General features: G+C 35.5%; 1 pseudogene; it reads right to left on the reverse strand.

Annotated features, from left to right (window-relative positions):
- Nucleotides 1-5,500: 5,500 nt before the first annotated feature.
- Nucleotides 5,501-18,003, reverse strand: part of LOC100719083 (broad substrate specificity ATP-binding cassette transporter ABCG2-like) — a 58,509-nt pseudogene continuing 46,006 nt past the window's right edge.

The following is an 18,003-nucleotide window of genomic DNA, read 5'->3' on the forward strand; positions in this document are numbered from 1 at the left end:
TAGAATATTGTTTATTGTGTCAATCTGAGAAGGTCAGAACTTTAAGTGATTCAGCAGGAGAACAGGATCCCAAGTTTGCAACATCCTCACCCTGTGAGAGAGGAGGGCGCGCAGAGGAGGGTGCGCAGAGGACTTGAGTGCTAAGCCCACCCCAAGGTAGTAGCCTGTCTACAAAAAATAAAAGGCAAATGGGGAGGGGCTGATTACTGGTTCTTCAGAGGAATGCCAGTCCTCGCCTTCAGCGTGGACATTGTCTCCTGGCTTCTGGCACAGGCTGGTCAGCCTCTGCCTGGGACTCTTCTGCCTTCATCATAGGCTCTTCAGCCTCCCATCGTACATTCTTCAGTATTCTGTTGTAGAGCCATTAACCTCCTGATACAGAATTGCGTAGGACACTGTATTGAGCTTGTGCTGGATCCTTCAACCTCTGGCATGCAGACACCCTCTGAGAGTTCCCTCATCCAATTTTGTGGCTAACCATTGTAAGTCCATCTTTTAATTTCTTATGCATTTGTATGTCTTGGTTATATCTGTTTCTCTAGTAAACCCTCAGTGATACACTGGGTTTAATTCTCCAGTGGCAAAAACTGAATGAATAATAAATCATTGGAGAGCTGGTCTCAGTTATCTTTTGATAAAAAAGCAGATGAAGCATGAAAAGAAATTAGCTCTCCAAATATGATATTGTTCAAATGTATTTAGTCACACCATTTCTGGTGATGAGTTCTGAGGGATGTTTATGGCTAAAACTGAGTCCATATTCAAATGTTTCATATGTGTTATGGATTAAAAACTGGTGGTCATCTTAGCGCCAGATGGATTAAATCAGCATAGTGCTAAGTGTAGATGTTCCACCTGAGGGAAGTTGCCAGCATAAATAGAGACATAGAGAAGATGAGTGAGGCATGTTGGGCTCTCCTGTGTGTTGCTATTTTTTTTTCCTGAGGAACTCATCATGACTAGCTTCCCCAGTGTGAGTTTGGCTATTGTCATGGGAGGAGCTTGGGACCACGTTGGCGAGAGTGTCTGTGGTTCACTTTTCGGGAGCTCTGGTCCTTATATGGAGCATAGCTTCCTGACTCTAGAGGGGAAGACTTGTGCCATTTAATCTCAGGACAAAGTTCATGCTGGCTTTCTGTCATGTACTCAACCATACCTGCTGTTGGAGGAGCTCTGGACCTCGGTGTCGCTGAGGATGGCTGTTGTGCTTTTCAGGACAGCCCTGGTTCTCATTTTGAGCATGACTCCTTGACTTCCGTGTGAAATCCTCAACCCACCAGCATAGCTCCTTCACCCCACTGGCATAGACTTTATGGCTTCCACCAGTGACCTTTGGACCTTCTCTGCACAGATTCGTAAAACAGACTGGCATGTGTCCTTCTTGTCGGCTCTAGACCCCCAGCTAAACTTGTGGGAAGCACTGTCATGGTCTTTAGGTTTTTATCCAGACTCATGAAGGACACTGCTGTGGGATCCAGGCCCTTGGCTAAATATTCTGAGTCTTTAGTGTTGTGGATAGACTTTCTGCACTTTCTTGTGTTAACTCTGGGTGACCATCATAAAAGAATATAATAAATTCTATGTCCTGATTCTAATTACTCTCCTCACAATCCATGACTACAACAATATGCTAATAGAAAGGACTCTCCATGTGACCAATTATTATGTCTGCCAGGTTGATTTGTCAGAAAAACCCATGTCACATCAAATGAACACTATGTAACTTAAATAGATAACCCATTCATGGCAAAAACTTCCAAACAGAACCTTTAGTAAATAGCCAATATCATAACGCTGAAACATAAAATAAGTCAAAGCAAATGTAAGAAAATAGGTGTAAGATTTATCCTATGAAATTCATAAACATTTCAATAGCTCCACATTAAAAAAACAGAAATAATAAACCTATAGGATGAAGAATCTATCTCTAGGGTCAGTGACAAATTGCCCAGTGACTAGAGGGTCACACATCTATTTGTGTGAAGCTGTGAGATAACAATAGATTTTACCAATGTTAATAATAGTGTTAGGAGATCAAGAATATTTCTTACAATAATAAATATACATGAAATTCAAATTTTGCTGTCCATGACTAAAATTTTATCAACATATAGCCTTGTTCATTTCCTTACATTAGGTATAACTGTAATCACAATAAACTAGCAGGATTCATGAGCTAAGAAAAAGACCACATAGAATACACAGAGCCTAACATATTTACTATGTGGTCCTCTGACAAAAAGGTTTTTTTTTTTTTTTTTTTTTTAATTTTTTTTTTAACTGCTGTTCTGCTATTCCAGTACTTCTAAATTTGATCAGTAATTGCCATGGAAAATCCATGGGGATACAAGGTCCTGCATTTATTCTAAAGATCAGTGCTTCTCTGAAACTCCTGGATTCCCTTTATGGAAATAGGTTTCCCTATCATCAAACCACCACAGCCCTGATGTGTACAAGTAGTTACATTTTAATCATGCGCTTCCCAGAGCTATCATATACTTATCTTGGATCAGATATATATATAAATCATTTATTTAGCAAGAAAGAAAAATCCACATGCAAAAAGTCCCTGAAAGTTTTTAAAGAAGTGAAAACATCACATTACAGCGATGCATGCATACTCGTGTTTATAACATGAGTTTTTCTCTCAGGCAGCACACAACCCTCACTTCCTTTAGGTCAACTCAGAGGTGCTGGGTTCCCTCACTGCCCAATTTCAACCACAAAACAACCTTCTCTGATCTCTTTCCTTTTCTATCTCTCTCACCCCTTCACTGCTCAGACTTATAGCACAATTCCTTCTATCACTAGACATGCTTTGTTTATTTTTTTTTTCAATTATGGTTTTTATGTCCTCATAAGAAGATAACTTTCATGAAAGCAGAAATTTTTATTTTTACTCATTGTGTTAACTATTTATTATATTTGAGTTCCCAGGGTTTGACATGGCTTTCCAGTGGTTTTTTTGTAGTGAATCAGAAAATGAAAGTGAACAGCTGTTCAAAAACTACAAATTAAGTAGTATTTCCATTAATTGAAGTATTTACAAGCAAAATTATAATTCTACTTAGATTAACCACTATAGTTTGTATTAAATATTCTGAACGATGCTAACACAAGCTTTCAATAATTAATTTTTTTTATTTAAAGAGAAGAGAAAAAAAAAGAAAGGACATAAAAAAACAATGCAGTAAAAGGGTACAAATAATACAGTATTTCTAGAAAAAAATATATACAGTATGAAATCACCAGTTAATAGTTTACATATTATCTTCCCAGAAACAGTTGTCCATATCACTTAATTAAAGCATATAAAGTGAACATTCACACAGTGAAATTGGAGACAGTTCTGTTTAATGATCCAACAAAAACTCAGTTATATGGTTTTCCATCCTACACACTTGAACATACCTGCGGTTATATCCCTTAGTCCACCTTACTTTCCTCTCTTTTTACAGTAACAATTAGACTTTTAGGGTTTTATTACTCTCACGGTTCTTATTACTTTTTTGAAGAGTATAAAAACAAATGTGACTAAGCAAAACAGAGTCAGTTAGAACAGAAGGGTGGGCATAGCACGTGATGCAAAAATAGAATACCAGGTGATCAAAAGTGGTTACCATTGTGTCTCTTGCTATTTTTAAATTGAGTTGTCTATATCATCAGGTATAATAGAATTGATCAAAACAGTACAGAACAAAACCAATAAAATCTACACTGAGGACTTTACAAGACTTCGATAAAAAGGATGATAGTCAATCCATATTGGACATCATAGTATATCTTATTGCCTTCAAAGTGATTGCCTATACCCTCAAACTTGATACTATCAAACAAAATAGAATATATAATAATCAGACAGAACAAGATGGGGAGAGTAATATTGGGGTTCAAATCAGGTTAATAGGACAACAAAAAGTAACTATAATATGTCCTGTTATTCTTTAATTTAGTTTTCCCTTAATTAAACAAATGAGAGAAAATAGATTAATTTAAAAATAGGGGGAAGACTGAGATAAGAGAGGACATTGTAATAGAACAACGCAGGGCAGAACCAAGCAATTCAAGCATCATTGTGTTTCACCGCCAGATAATCTAACATAATAGTAGTCACCATAGTGCCTCTTTCCTTAAATTATTTTAGTATAATTTCATGTGCTATCCTATCAAGCATATCTAGACAGTGTGAAGCCTTTCAAGAGAATGCAAGAATTACAGGGTATTTAGAACCTGCTAATAGAAAACAAACAGTGGTTTCTATATTATCTCTTTGCCTATAAAGAATTTCTTTATACTATAGCATATAGTGAAATATAGTAAGATACAACATGTTAAAACCAGTGGAAACAGATGTACTACAGCTTGATGGGACTTCAAAACAAGATGATATTAAATCAGCCCTAGCTTTTATGTTGTGTTGCTTTCTTCAAAATAGCTATTCGTGCTATCGTAGATACTAAAATCGAACAACCCAGGTTAAAACCATTGCGGTTAATGAGTGAAAACATTATATGGCTTCAAACCAATATGATTGGGAATCATGATTACCACATACTTCTATGTGCTCTTATCACTTTTTACACTAGGGAAACTATTCAGTATTTATACATGTGAGTTTGATTTATTTCATTATGCGTATGGTCTCAAGCTACATCTATTTATTTATAAATGTCTGAATGTGGTCATTCTTTATAGCTGAGTAGTACTCCTTTGTATAAAAATACCACAACTTTTTTATCCATTTTTCAGTCGATGGATACTTAGGTTGTTTCCAAGATCTGGCTATTACAAATTGTGCTTCTATAAACATGGATGCACATATATCACTGTGGTATGATGCTTTCAGTTCTTCTGGGAATATGCCTAGAAGTGGAATAGCTAGGTCAAATGGGGCTTCCAGTCCCAGTTTTCTGAGAAATCTCCAGACTGACCTCCACAATGGTTGCACTAGTCTACACTCCCACCAACAGTGCACGAGATTTCCTTTTTTTCCACAGCCTCTCCAGCATTTGTTGTTGTTGGTTTTCTTGATGTTGGCCATTCTTTCAGGAGTGAGATGAAATCTCAGTGTGGTTTTGATTTGCATTTCTCTAATGACCAATGATGATGAACATTTTTTCATATATTTATTTGCCATTTGTATTTCTTCATCTGAGAATTGTTTATTCATCTCAGATGCCCATTTTTGGATTGGGTCTTTGAATTTTGGGGTTCTGATTTTTTTTTTTAATTCTTTATATGTTTTAGACAGAAGTCCTTTGTCTGAGAGGTAGTTCACTAAGATTTTTTCCCAGTTTGTGGGTTTCCTTCTCACCACACTGGAGACTTCTTTTGACATGCAGAAACTTTTTAATAAGAGGTGATCCCAGTTATTGATTTTATTTTACTAAAATTTATTGATTATTATTGATTTTATTGTACTAAAATAAAATCTAAATGGATCAAAGATCTAAATATTAAAACAGAAACACTAAATCTATTGGAAGACAAATTGGGTAAAAACTTTGAAGATACAGGAGTAGTTAGAAAATTCATGACAGGACTCAAACAACACGGGAAATTCTTCCCAGAGTTAAGAAATTTAAATGTGGTTTCTTATTCTATTCATTGTTTCTATATCCCAGGTAGAGTGAGGATGATACATACATGGAAGAGTGAGTAGCAGATAAAGAATCCTGAAGAAGAACAAACCAGAAACAAGTTTTTCCCACATAATTGTTTTGCAGCACAATGAAAATCATCCTCCAGGTTACTGATTTATAGAGGTTCAGCGATCCCCCAGGAAATTTTTAAATGATAGCCAGCTAATCCATTTGAATTGCAGCTAAAAGGAGGTGGCATAGGTGAACTCCTTGAAGGCTGAGCTTTTCCTCTTCTGACCCTCTGAGAGTTGATCTAGTTCAGCTTTTGTATCTCTGTATAAAAAATGTTGGCATAGATCTCAGCTAAATTTTCTATGACTGGCTCTTCTCTCATGGAAAACTCTTCAATCTTCTCACCTTTGTGATAAAATTGAATGAGAAAACAAACAGGAATACAGACAAGAAATTAATAAATTTATTTCATTGTGAGTCCTTTTTGTATTGCATCTCAATTCTACAGCATGAGGGTAAAGATTAATAGATTTTCCATGACTGTACACACTAAAAGGTCTCATTTTACTAGTGTCATAACCATGCAAATATAGCAAATTTGCTGACAACTCCATTTCAGAACTACTTCTTTAAAAAGAGGCTTACTGCATTGAAGTATAATTATCAATATGAAACTCATGCCCTGCATTTTATTCTGAACAAAGCCTAATACACAAAGTTTCTTATTTTAAAAATAATGTATGGTTAAGTTGTTTTTGAGGATGAGACACGATTTTCATCTTGTGAATAGCTTGGGAAAATTAGCAAAATCATATATGAAAAGGAAAGAAAGGGAAAAAAGAAAGAAAGGAAAGAAAGAAAGAAAGAAAGAAAGAAAGAAAGAAAGAAAGAAAGAAGGGAGGGAGGGAGAGAGAAGGAGGGAAGGAAGGAAGGAAGAAAGGAAGGAAGGAAGGAAGGGAGGGAAAGAAAAAACTACATCGATAGGAATTTACAAAGCCTACTTCAGAAGAGTTATCAGATTACGAAATCTCAGCCACTACAGTTCAGTGACACTCTGTGAGTCTTACAGACACACATGTATTCTTGGTCTTCCTGACCTGCATCTGATTCCATAGCAGTGAAGATTCCACTGATAATTCCAGCATAAAGTCTGCAGAGTTGGTGTACAGCTTATAGTTGTAACTATGGAAGAAAGAAGATGACCATAGAAGACAAAGCTGATGACATTGGAAATAAAAAGCATTCATATCAGAGGGTAAGTGAAGTGAGGCAGATGAACATGAAATATAACACCTTCTCTCTCTCCCTCAACTTTTCTCTTCTCCTTTGACTCATTTAGCTGAATGTATATGATGTTTCAGTGAATCTCTATATTATACATATCAGAAAAAATATTAATGCCAGAGTGTATGTGCTCTCTGAATTTCCCTAGGAAACAATGGAACAGCACTACACATGAAGCAATGACGACTTCTCTAGCTATTCACCTCAGAAGTATAATTTTTATTTGTCATGCTATTATTAACTCCACACAGACAAGAAATTCCCACAGAAGCATTCTGTAGAGAACGTGACAAACACATCACACCTGAACTCAGTCCTCAACTTCTTATAGTGCAATCATCTCAACTCAGCTTGAAATCTGATAGCGAAATTCAACTTCCATGGATACTACAGATTCTTATACAGTATGCATATTTATTTTTAAATGAAATGAATTTTAAAAAGTCGTATTAAGACAGATGGCTAGTAAATATTTAAAATTGTACTGAGGTCAGGAAAAGCAGCACTAATCATATGAAAATATCTCAAAAAATTAAGCAGAGATCATGTACCATTAAAACTAAATCACCTGACTCAATCTAAGGTAGAATCAGTGCAGAAAAATTATAAAATTGAAAAGCAATTAACTAATATAGGGAAATGGTGAGAATATAGGGGAATGGTGAGGCCAGGCTAGGCAACTTAGTGACTATTAGTGAGACTGCCTCACTAATAAAAACTGTCTCAAAATAAAAATTTTAAAAATAATTAGATATGTAGCTCAATATACAAGCTTGCCTTCAATTCTCAGCCCACCCTCCCCCAAAAAACAGGTATGTTCAAGTGACAAACAACTAGCTATGAGTCCAAAACACTAAACACTCAAGAAAAAGTCACCACACCTGGAAAGCAACACAAGCACAAGTCAAGACACATGCGTGCACACATACTCAAGCAGGACAGGAAATGGAAAAGGACCTAAACTACAAACAAGTACTAAAAAATATAGAAATGTTTTGATGCTAATCTGTCCAAAGATGCTTTAGAATGTAGAACCTAAGGATCATCTACACAAGATCAAACAGCACTCCGGATACATCCTGTGCTCTTTTCCAGGATTCCTTGCATCAGGCACCTGCTTCCTGCAACTCAACCATAACTGCTGATGCAAAGTACTCTACAGCCATCTGTTCAGGGCCATGGAATATTAGTTTTCCTGCAGTAAGTAAAGTGAGGCTATTGAACATCTCGAAAATGGAATGCCGAGGTTCACAAATGAAGAAGATGATTGTTCATCTCTTCTTAGATAGCCTAGAAAGAGAGGAAACAAGAAGTCATTACTCCTCTAAATTTGGAAGTTCCTGATAACATACATTTTTACTGATTTTAGATCTTTTTATCCCTGTTCAACTTGATTTTCTCTTCTAAATATTTCATTGAGCCTTATTCTGTTAACTAAGGCTAACTTTAATGGTTTCATTTAAAAATTCAAGGCTTTCTTACATGAATAGTACATTAACAGTATACAATCCACAAGAAGCCTTATTAAAATGAGAGTCTTGAGCAGTCTTTCCAGACACTGAAGTAGAATCTCTATGCTGTGATTAAGGAGTCCAGATTGTTAAGGACCACCCCAAGTAATCTAAAATTATACTCACTGATGTATTATGAAACTCAGTATTTAGCCAGGAATTACCTACTTAATCTTAAGTGTTCTTGTACTTTATGAATATTATTAATTTTTCTACTTTGAAGAAGCAGCATTTATAAGCACCACACACACAAATAGTTTAAATATATATATATATATATATATATATATATATATATATCTTTTTGCACACAGTAATCAAAGATATAAAATGTATTTATTGTCAATATGATTCTATCATATATATATATATACACACACACACACACATACTCATATTTCTTTAGTTTTTCTACTATGGATATAGAGGTAATGATAATTACAGTCTTCACTCAATTAATGTTAAGATGGGGCACTGAGTGTGTGAATAGAGCCCATTTAAAAGTAGATGATGACACAGACAGATACACAGAGGTAGAAGTTGGTCATCTCCAAAGCAATGATATCTTATTCAGAAGAACAATGCTATGGACAATCTGATCTCAGAATTCCAAGCTCCAGAACTATGAAAAATTAAATTTCTATTGTTAAGCCACTAACTCTGTGATATTTTGTTACAACAGTACCTTAGCCAGTCTCCACTGACCTTATTAACTGAGTTCTGTCCTTCTGTTCTTTTTGCTTTCCCACATGCACTAGTCTGGATTGGCCCTGGGGACACTGCCTGCTCCATCAACCAGAGCTCTCTGAAGGTTTCAGCCTGGTATCAGTCTCTGCTTGCAGCTCATTTGCCACAGTATTGAGGTCTTCTCTGAACTCTCCTGCTATTCAATTCAGCCCTCACAATCACCATGGCAACCCTTTCATGTGCTTCTCTTTAATCTTTCTTGATACCACTGCTGTATTGATTGACTGCTCTCCTCAACCAAGAGTGGAAAATCTTCTGTTGTTTCATTGTTGCATCCTCTGCACTAAGAACATCTTGTGCACACAAGTAACCAGGTATTAAATAAATAAAAGAACAGGTCTCACACAGTTACATTTTCAGAATAAAAAGGCAGCATGTGCTGTGTTCACGTCTAAAACATTTGTTGGTTTATCCTGGAACAAGATGGAAGGATCGGTAACCAACTCCATGGCTATACTGAACTTTTTTTTTTTTTTTTTATTCTGGCCTGAACACACCATGAATTTGTTCAGTTCCAACCTAAAAGATATAATATGACCAAGAGGAATTACCACAGTCACTATCATTTCGTGAAAAAATTTGTGTCATCCTGTGTAATTGAAGCTATTATGTGAAATACTACTCAGATGTGATGGTGCACACCTGTAATCCCAGCACTTGGGAGGTTGAGGCAAAAAGATCGTTGAGAATTTGAGGCCAGCCCGGGCTTCAAAATGAGTTGAGTGCATAGTGAGACCTTGTCTCAAAAACACACAAAAAAGTTGGTTTCCTACAATACTATCACTGTATTAAGTTGATTATTTTCTCTGTATGTTAATGTTTATAATATCATAAAAGTAAAAATTATAATAATTTAAATCATTATGTGAATTTTAAGAAGTCAATAATTTATTTTAGTGTTTTTGTTGAAAATCCCACAGATTAACATAGGACAATGAATAGACCAAAAAAAAAAAAAAAAACAGATAAAGGAAATATCTGGTGGGAAAGGAAAAATTAAGCAAAATATAGAACCCAAGAGAAAGGAAAAATGAATCATCCATAATAAGAAACTAAATGGTAAATTGTAGCATGGAGGGATATTTTCCAAGCCAGAAGAGTTCACAAAGTCTTTCAAGCAAGTGTCATGAGAAGCAGCAGATAGCAGAAACCTTGTTTTTCACTGACTGAAGTAGAGGATGTCACACAAGGTTAAATCACAGACATTATTATCTAATTAGTTCATTTTCACCTAAAACACCAAATAGTTGTTCAAGATTTCTTTTATAGGGAGTTCTCAACTGGAAAGGGCACTTCTCTGATTTGCATTCATGGATCTACATAATCCTCCAAATAGGGAGTTTTTTTTTTTTTTTTTTTTTTTTTTTTTTTTTTTTTTTGTTCTCCCTCTCTCTGTCTCTGCCTGTCTCTCTGTCTCTGTGTCTCTCAGTCTTTCTCACTTTTTCTCACTTTTTACCCACAAGTCTATTTCTAAATCCAGAAAATGAGCCTCACAGATAGGCATCTGGGGGGAAAAAGCGAATAAAAATAATGTACATGGAGGAAAATGAGAGGAAAAGCCACAAACATATAACCTGAGAATTACACCAGGTAAAATGTGTGGAACAAAACTCCCTGCAATTCATTGTCCATCAGTTTCAGAAATGAACCTTCAAAAGGCAACAGAACAAACTTCCCTGGAATAAAGAGAGAGATAAATTCTTAGGTTTGAAAAAAGAAAATCACAAGTAGAAAAATCAGTGCCAAATTATCAAATGATCCATAACAGTAAAGATGGGTGAGGATCATTTGAAAACCACTACATGAGGAATAGGTTTCTTTCCTAGGGCTTTTTTGGCCCCAGGATCAAATCATTCTTTAATAATTTTTTCAGCTTAATTTAAATATCCTTATGAAATTATGAGGTGCTTTCCCTCTCTCTATAAGAAGACACCACTTTGACCACTAACAAACAAACAAACAAAAAAATACTATTTTACACACATGAAGTCTTATGTGGCTATGATTTTACTAGTTTTAATCATGTTACCTTAGAATCTGCCACTTTATCTAGACATATTTTTTAATGGCCTCATTAATCTTCTCACTTTTTTCATGATTGGTCATAGCTTTGGGAAGCCGAATTGCTGCTGAGAAACACAAGATTTCTCTCACTGTCGGTGTGTCCATCATAACATCATACGTAAGGCAAATTGTATTTTTGTTGAGACATACCCAGTCTCTTCTAAACTCATCCATCATTCTAGAACACATATGTTAGTGCCAGAACACAACGCACCCAAAGTAGAGCTCTAGCTACATTCAATTCTACAAACTACAGTATCTACATAGTAGAGTTCTGCATGTCTCACTGGAATAAATTTCACCCATTTGCACATCCAAGGAAAGTGAAGCTATTATGATTGTCTTGCTCTCTCATAATTAATTTGTGTTTTGTTGATTCCCTTGCAGAAACAGGATTTTTAGCACATATTAGAAACAGGCATGAACAAGATACTTTTTACAGATTGTAGCTTGACCTTTACAGGAGGTTCATAGGCTCAAAGATTTGAGAGATGCTCCAAGCTGGAGGAAAGGTATATCTTTAAAGTATGTGATCTACAATATACATTTTTAACTCTATTTCAGGTTACAATGCATGTGATTTAAGGTAAGTACCTGATGCCAAGACTGTTGATTCGGGGTTTGGAGGAAAAAGTAACTTTCAGGTGAAAGGGGGCAGGTCCAGTACTCTGCATTTTGTAAACCATTGTAAAATTGAATTTATCATTACTTCAGTAAGGAGAAAGAAGGAAGCACCACTGGAGGTGGCCTTCAGAAGCAAAGAAACAAGAGCCTGTCCTGGCACAATTTTTCGTAGAAGTATAATTTGGTTTTTTAAGCACAATTTTAAAACCTCGATTTCCATGTTTTTCTTTCTACCTATATTTATGTTTTTTTCTTTCTCATGATGTAACATTTATGATTTCAGACTTTCAGACTTCTTTCTACAATGACTTGGCAGGAGTGAGAAAAGTGCAGGTAGCATAACACTAGACCATGTAGAACTGATATACCAGATCCAGTGGATACCACTGTCCTACAAAGGTCATAGTCTATATCCACTCTGTATATTCATTTAATACCACACTAAAGCTGGTGGATAATTATTAAGGATATTTAGTTCTATATGCACGTTTTCTAAGCAGCTGGATGTTATAAATCAAAGCAACCGCCCACATAAAAATGAGAAATCTAAAATGCAAACCCAGTAATACTCACTTATGCTGCATAGCCTGAATAACATTTGAAATTGGCAGGATATGGTTCTCAATGCATCAAAACATCTCCTAAGAATTTTTCCAGGTGTTTCCTTGCAGCAAAGACACCTAACAACCTGTAAAAGTATATACATATTTTGGAGTTTCTATCTCTAATGCACAGCCTATATTTATCATCTTTTCTGCTCGAACTACAAAATATCTAACCTGAATATTCTATAGTTTATCTAAATATATACGTTCATTATGGTATACATGAGAGCCCCCCAAAATAAAAATATGTTATCATTTGTTTATCAAGCACAGGCCTGCCAAATTATCCTCCACATATGGGAACTTGGAGGTTGCAACCAATGCAATGTGCTCTTTCATGTAACACTTATCACCTTACATAAAACATCAATTACATCTTCCCATTTCAATTATCTATTTATTTTCACACTCCATTGCTTCATGATATTGGCTGCTGAAAACCACTTTATACTATTCTAGTAGTAAACAAGGCCAATAAGAGTTTCTAGTCTTTCATGAGCTGACCTAACTGAACCCACAGTACTCAGGGCCAGACTAGATGGACACAAAAACTGCTGAACCAATCCTTGCTCATGTAACAGTTATTATTTTAAAAGACAATGCAACTACTAACATGGTTGACCTATACTATTTTTATACACAAATTTGTCTGAATATGGAGGTTCACAAATGGCATTTAGGCCAGGATTCATGATCCTACTGTAAGCACAAAAATATATTGACTTGCTATTTCACATTAAACAAAATTGTGCTAATTTTGAGTTTTAACTGAGTATACTTAATACAGGCTGATGAAATTATACACAAAAAGCAAAAATAAACTTAAAATTAAAAAAACTGATTAACAAGTATAGAATACAACATAAGGATATTTTTCAGTCACATCATATTAAAATGATTCACCTCGTTAGTATCCTATCATGTGCAGAAACACTTTCATTTGCAAATGCTGGTGTCCATGAATAACTTGGTACCTCTTTGGCAGTATCTTACTTTTCTTCAGGAATTCTGCATTGGGGTGACAAATGGGACCACAATCATCTTCCTACTGGAACATAAATGTAGGCATCTGTGCTCTGGCATATGATTGTAGCTTCCTCTAGTTCATATCCTGATTCCAGACATAACTATACACACTTGCTCTAAAGAGCATTTTGTTGAACTTTTTAGCACATACAGTGTTATTTGATCTACAACAAGTGCAGAGCAAGTATCAAGGGAAAAAAGTGTACAGCCATGAGGAAAGTGGCAAACACTTGCAGACCAATTAGAAGTTAAGTCAGATTAGTGTTTTCTCCTATCACATTGTCTTGTACAGTACTTCTTAAAAATATTATTCTGGGAGTTCTGGTGAATTGGGCCTGCCTGCCTGCACACTGAACTCTGGACTGGGCAGCCTGGGGTAGGTGTCCCCACACCATCCCAAGCCCCTGGGATGGAGTGTAAGATCATTGCCCCACTGGCTAGGGAAACTTTCAGCTTCCTGCCATACTGGACCAGCGCAGCAGGGCTTGGCCCTGCCTGCTCCAACCCCAGTGACCCTCTTTCAATCAGGGGAAGTGGGCAGCCAGAGTCCCAGAAGCTGAGAGCATAGAAGAGGATTTACAACAGGCTCAGGGGAAGCCTAGGAATAAGACTTGACACAGAAATATAGGAAAATGACAAAATGAAAGACCAAATTACAATCTCAAGCCTCCAGGCCATCCCAAGAAACCCTAGGAGCTATGTACATAGAAGAAAAGATACGCCATTCACCTGAAATACATGAAATAATAGCAACTGAAATAAAGAAGCAATTCCACAAAGCTTTAAAGGAATGAAAACCAGAAATATTCTCCCAGGTAAAAGAAGAAATGATAAAAGAAATGAAAGAGATGCTGAACATATCTAAAGAGGACAAAGTTAAAAATATTGGAGGAGCTAAACAAAAAGATAGAATTCCTGGATGAACAATATAAGAAACAAACAGAATACATGAAGCAGATACAAAGAGATATAGAGGAAATCAAAAATTCCATTGAAAGTTGTCAAAACTGCCTCAGTGAAAGGGAAGATAGAATTTCAGACCTTGAAGACAAGATTGCAGCTTGTGAACAGGAAAGGAAAGATCTTTTAAAAATAACAAGGAATCAGGAAATAACAATTCAACAGCTGCAAGATGATGCAAAGAAAAACAACATAAGATTGAAAGGGATAAATGAAAAAGAAGGGGGACAACGTAAAGGATGTCAAGAGGATAATCAGAGAAGTAATAGCTGAAAATTTCCCAAACATGAGAATCGAAACTGACATCATGATCAGTGAAGCATATAGAACTCCCAAATAGCCAGAACCAAAATAAAACTACACCCAGACATATAATAATCAGCATACCAGATATTCAACATAAGAATAGAATATTAAAAGCTGTCAGAGAGAAAAGACAGATCACCTATAAAGGAAAACCTATCAGAATCACAGCAGACTTCTCAGCACAAACAATAAAGTCAAGAAGAACAGGCAGTGAAGTATTTCAAATCCTAAAGGAAAATGATTTCCAACCTAGAATGATGTAACCTGCAAAACCATCCTTCAAAATTGATGGAGAAATAAGATGTTTCCATGACAAAGAACAACTGAAGAACTTTATGATCACCACATCAGCCCTGCAAAAAATATGGAAATTCAGTTTAGATACACTTAGGAAAAAACCACTAAGCAAAGCAGACAATTAAATACAACAGAAAGATAAAGATGCAACAGCAGAAAGATAACATGTCAACAATAAACCAATATATAACAGTTATACCATTAATGTAAATGGTCTCAATTCACTAATTAAAAGAAACAGACTGTCGGAATGGATCAAGAAACAACATTCAACCATATCCTCTTTACAAGAAACCCATCTAACCCAAAAGAATACTCATAGACTGAAATTCAAAGGATAGAAAACAATACTTCATGCAATAGGAACTGGAAAAAAAAGCAGGAGTAGCTATTATGTTTTCAGGCAATGTGAACTTCAAACAAAGAACAGTCAGAAGAGATAAAGAAGGTGATTACATACTCATTAGGGGAATATTTCAAGACAAACAAATAACAATCTTAAATATATATGCACCAAATCCCAGAGCAGCAAGTTATATAAAGTAACTATTAAGAGAAATGGAAAACCAAACTAGCAATAGTACAATTACAACAGGAGACCTTAATACATCATTGACACCAAAAGACGGATCAACCGACAGAGATCAGGAAACAGATAACAGAACTGCATCACACCTGTGAATAAATGGACTAGATAGACATTCACAGTGTCCCATCCAATAACATGAGAATACACATTCTTCTCAGCAGTACATGTGACATTCTCTAAAATAGACCATACACTAGTCCACAGAACATATTTAAAGAAATGTGAAAGAATTGAAATTATCCCATACATATTATCTGATCACAGAGCCACTAAACTAGAAATTAATGCTAAAAGATACAGCAAAATTCCCACAAACACATGGAAACTGAATAGCACACTCTTGAATAATTAGTGAGTCACAGGGAAAATTAAAGAAGAAATTAAACAATACCTAAAAGCAAACAAAAATACAAATACAACATACCAGAATCTGTGGGATGCAAAGAAAGCTGTCCTCAGAGAAAACTTTATTGCAATGAGTTTCCACATCAGGAAAACAGAAAGAATACAAATAAATAACCTGATGTTACACCTCAAACATCTAGAAAAAGAAGAGCAAGTAAAGCCAAAAGCCAAAAGAAGGGAAGAAATTATAAAATCAGAGCAGAAATTAATGCAATAGACCCTAAGAAAACAATCCAAAGAATCAATGAATCAAAGAGTTAGTTCTTTGAAATAAATAAAATTGATAAGCCCCTAGCCAATCTTATTTTTAAAAAGGATAAAAAAGCTCAAATTCATGCAATAAAAAATGAAAAAGGTGATATCACTACAGAATCTGTAGAAATACAGAAGATCAACACCTATTTTGAAAACTTCTACTCTCATAGGTTTGATAATACAGAAGAGATTGACAGGTTCCTAGAAACATATGAAGTACCAAAGTTGGGTCAAGAAGATGTAAAAATGCTGAATAACCCAATTTCTATTAATGAAATTGAAAACGTAATTAAGTCCTTACCTACAAAGAGGAGCCCAGGCCCAGACGGATTTTCTGCAGAATTCTACAAGAAATGAAAAGAAGACTTAATGCTGACACTCCTCAAAAGCTTAAATGAAGTTGAAAGGGAATTCATTCCTGAATGCAAATATTACTCTAGTACCTAAAGTTGAGAAACACCCAACAAAAAAGAGAACATTAGGCCAATCTCCCTAATGAACACAGATGCAAAAATCCTCAATAAAGTAATGGCAAATAGGTTGCAGCAAATCCTCAAGAAGATTATACACTAAGGTCAAATGGGATTCATCCAAGGCATGCAGGGATGGTTCAACATATGTAAATCAGTAAATTTAACCCACCATATCAATAAAGTGAAAAGTAAGAATCCCATGATCATTTCTATAGATGTAGAAAAAGCTTTTGATAAGGTCCAACATTCATTCATGATAAGAACCTTACAGAAAATTGGAAAAGAATGTCTTTACCTCATTATGATAAAGGCCATCTATGACAAACCAACAATCAGTGTCATGCTAAATGGCCAGAAAAAGAAGGCCTTTACCTTGAAATCAGGCATAAGACAAGGATGTCCCTTATCACTGCTCTTATTCAACCAATTCTATAGTACTAGAAATACTACGCAGGGAAATTAGACAAGAGTATAAAATAAAAGGAGTAAAGCAGAAGTTACATTATCATAATTTGTAGATGACACAATACTCTACAAAGAAGACCCCCAAAACTCCATTGAAAAACTTCTAGATATAATAAATAAATTCAGCAATGTAGCTGGATACAAAATCAATAGCATTCTTATACACTAACAACAAGATCACAGAGAGAGAAATAAGAGAAGCCACCACATCCTTCACATCAGCAACCAAAAAATTGAAATATTTAGGAATTATCCTTACGAAAGAAGTGAAAGATCTATATGGGGAAAATTATAATATACTGAAAAAAGAAATTGAAGAGGATCTCAGAAGGTAGAAAGACATCCCTTGCTCGTGCATAGGAAGAATAAGAAAATGGCCATTCTTCCAAAACTGTTATACAGATTCAATGCAATAATAATCAAAATACCATCAACCTATCTCATAGATCTAGAGAAAACTTTCCTAAAATTTATCTGGAACCAGAAGAGACCTAGAATAGCAAAGACAATTCTAATCAGCAAAGGCAAGGCAGGCAGCATCACAATCCCTAACGTGATATTATACTACAAAGTAACTGTAGTAAAATCAACATGGTACTGGAATAAAAACAGTGCCAAAGATCAATGGAATAGATTAGAGGATACAACCACAACTACAAACACACTTAACCACCTTATCTTCGATAAAGGGGCCAAACATGTTCACTGGAGGAAAGACAGTCTCTTTAATAAATGGAAAAACTGGCTCTCAATATGTCAAAAACTATAACTAGACCCATGCCTAACATCATGTACTAA

Source organism: Cavia porcellus, unplaced genomic scaffold, assembly GCF_034190915.1.
Source record: "Cavia porcellus strain 051 isolate PalLab524CR breed Dunkin Hartley unplaced genomic scaffold, mCavPor4.1 scaffold_4, whole genome shotgun sequence".
Taxonomy (NCBI): Eukaryota; Metazoa; Chordata; class Mammalia; order Rodentia; family Caviidae; genus Cavia; species Cavia porcellus.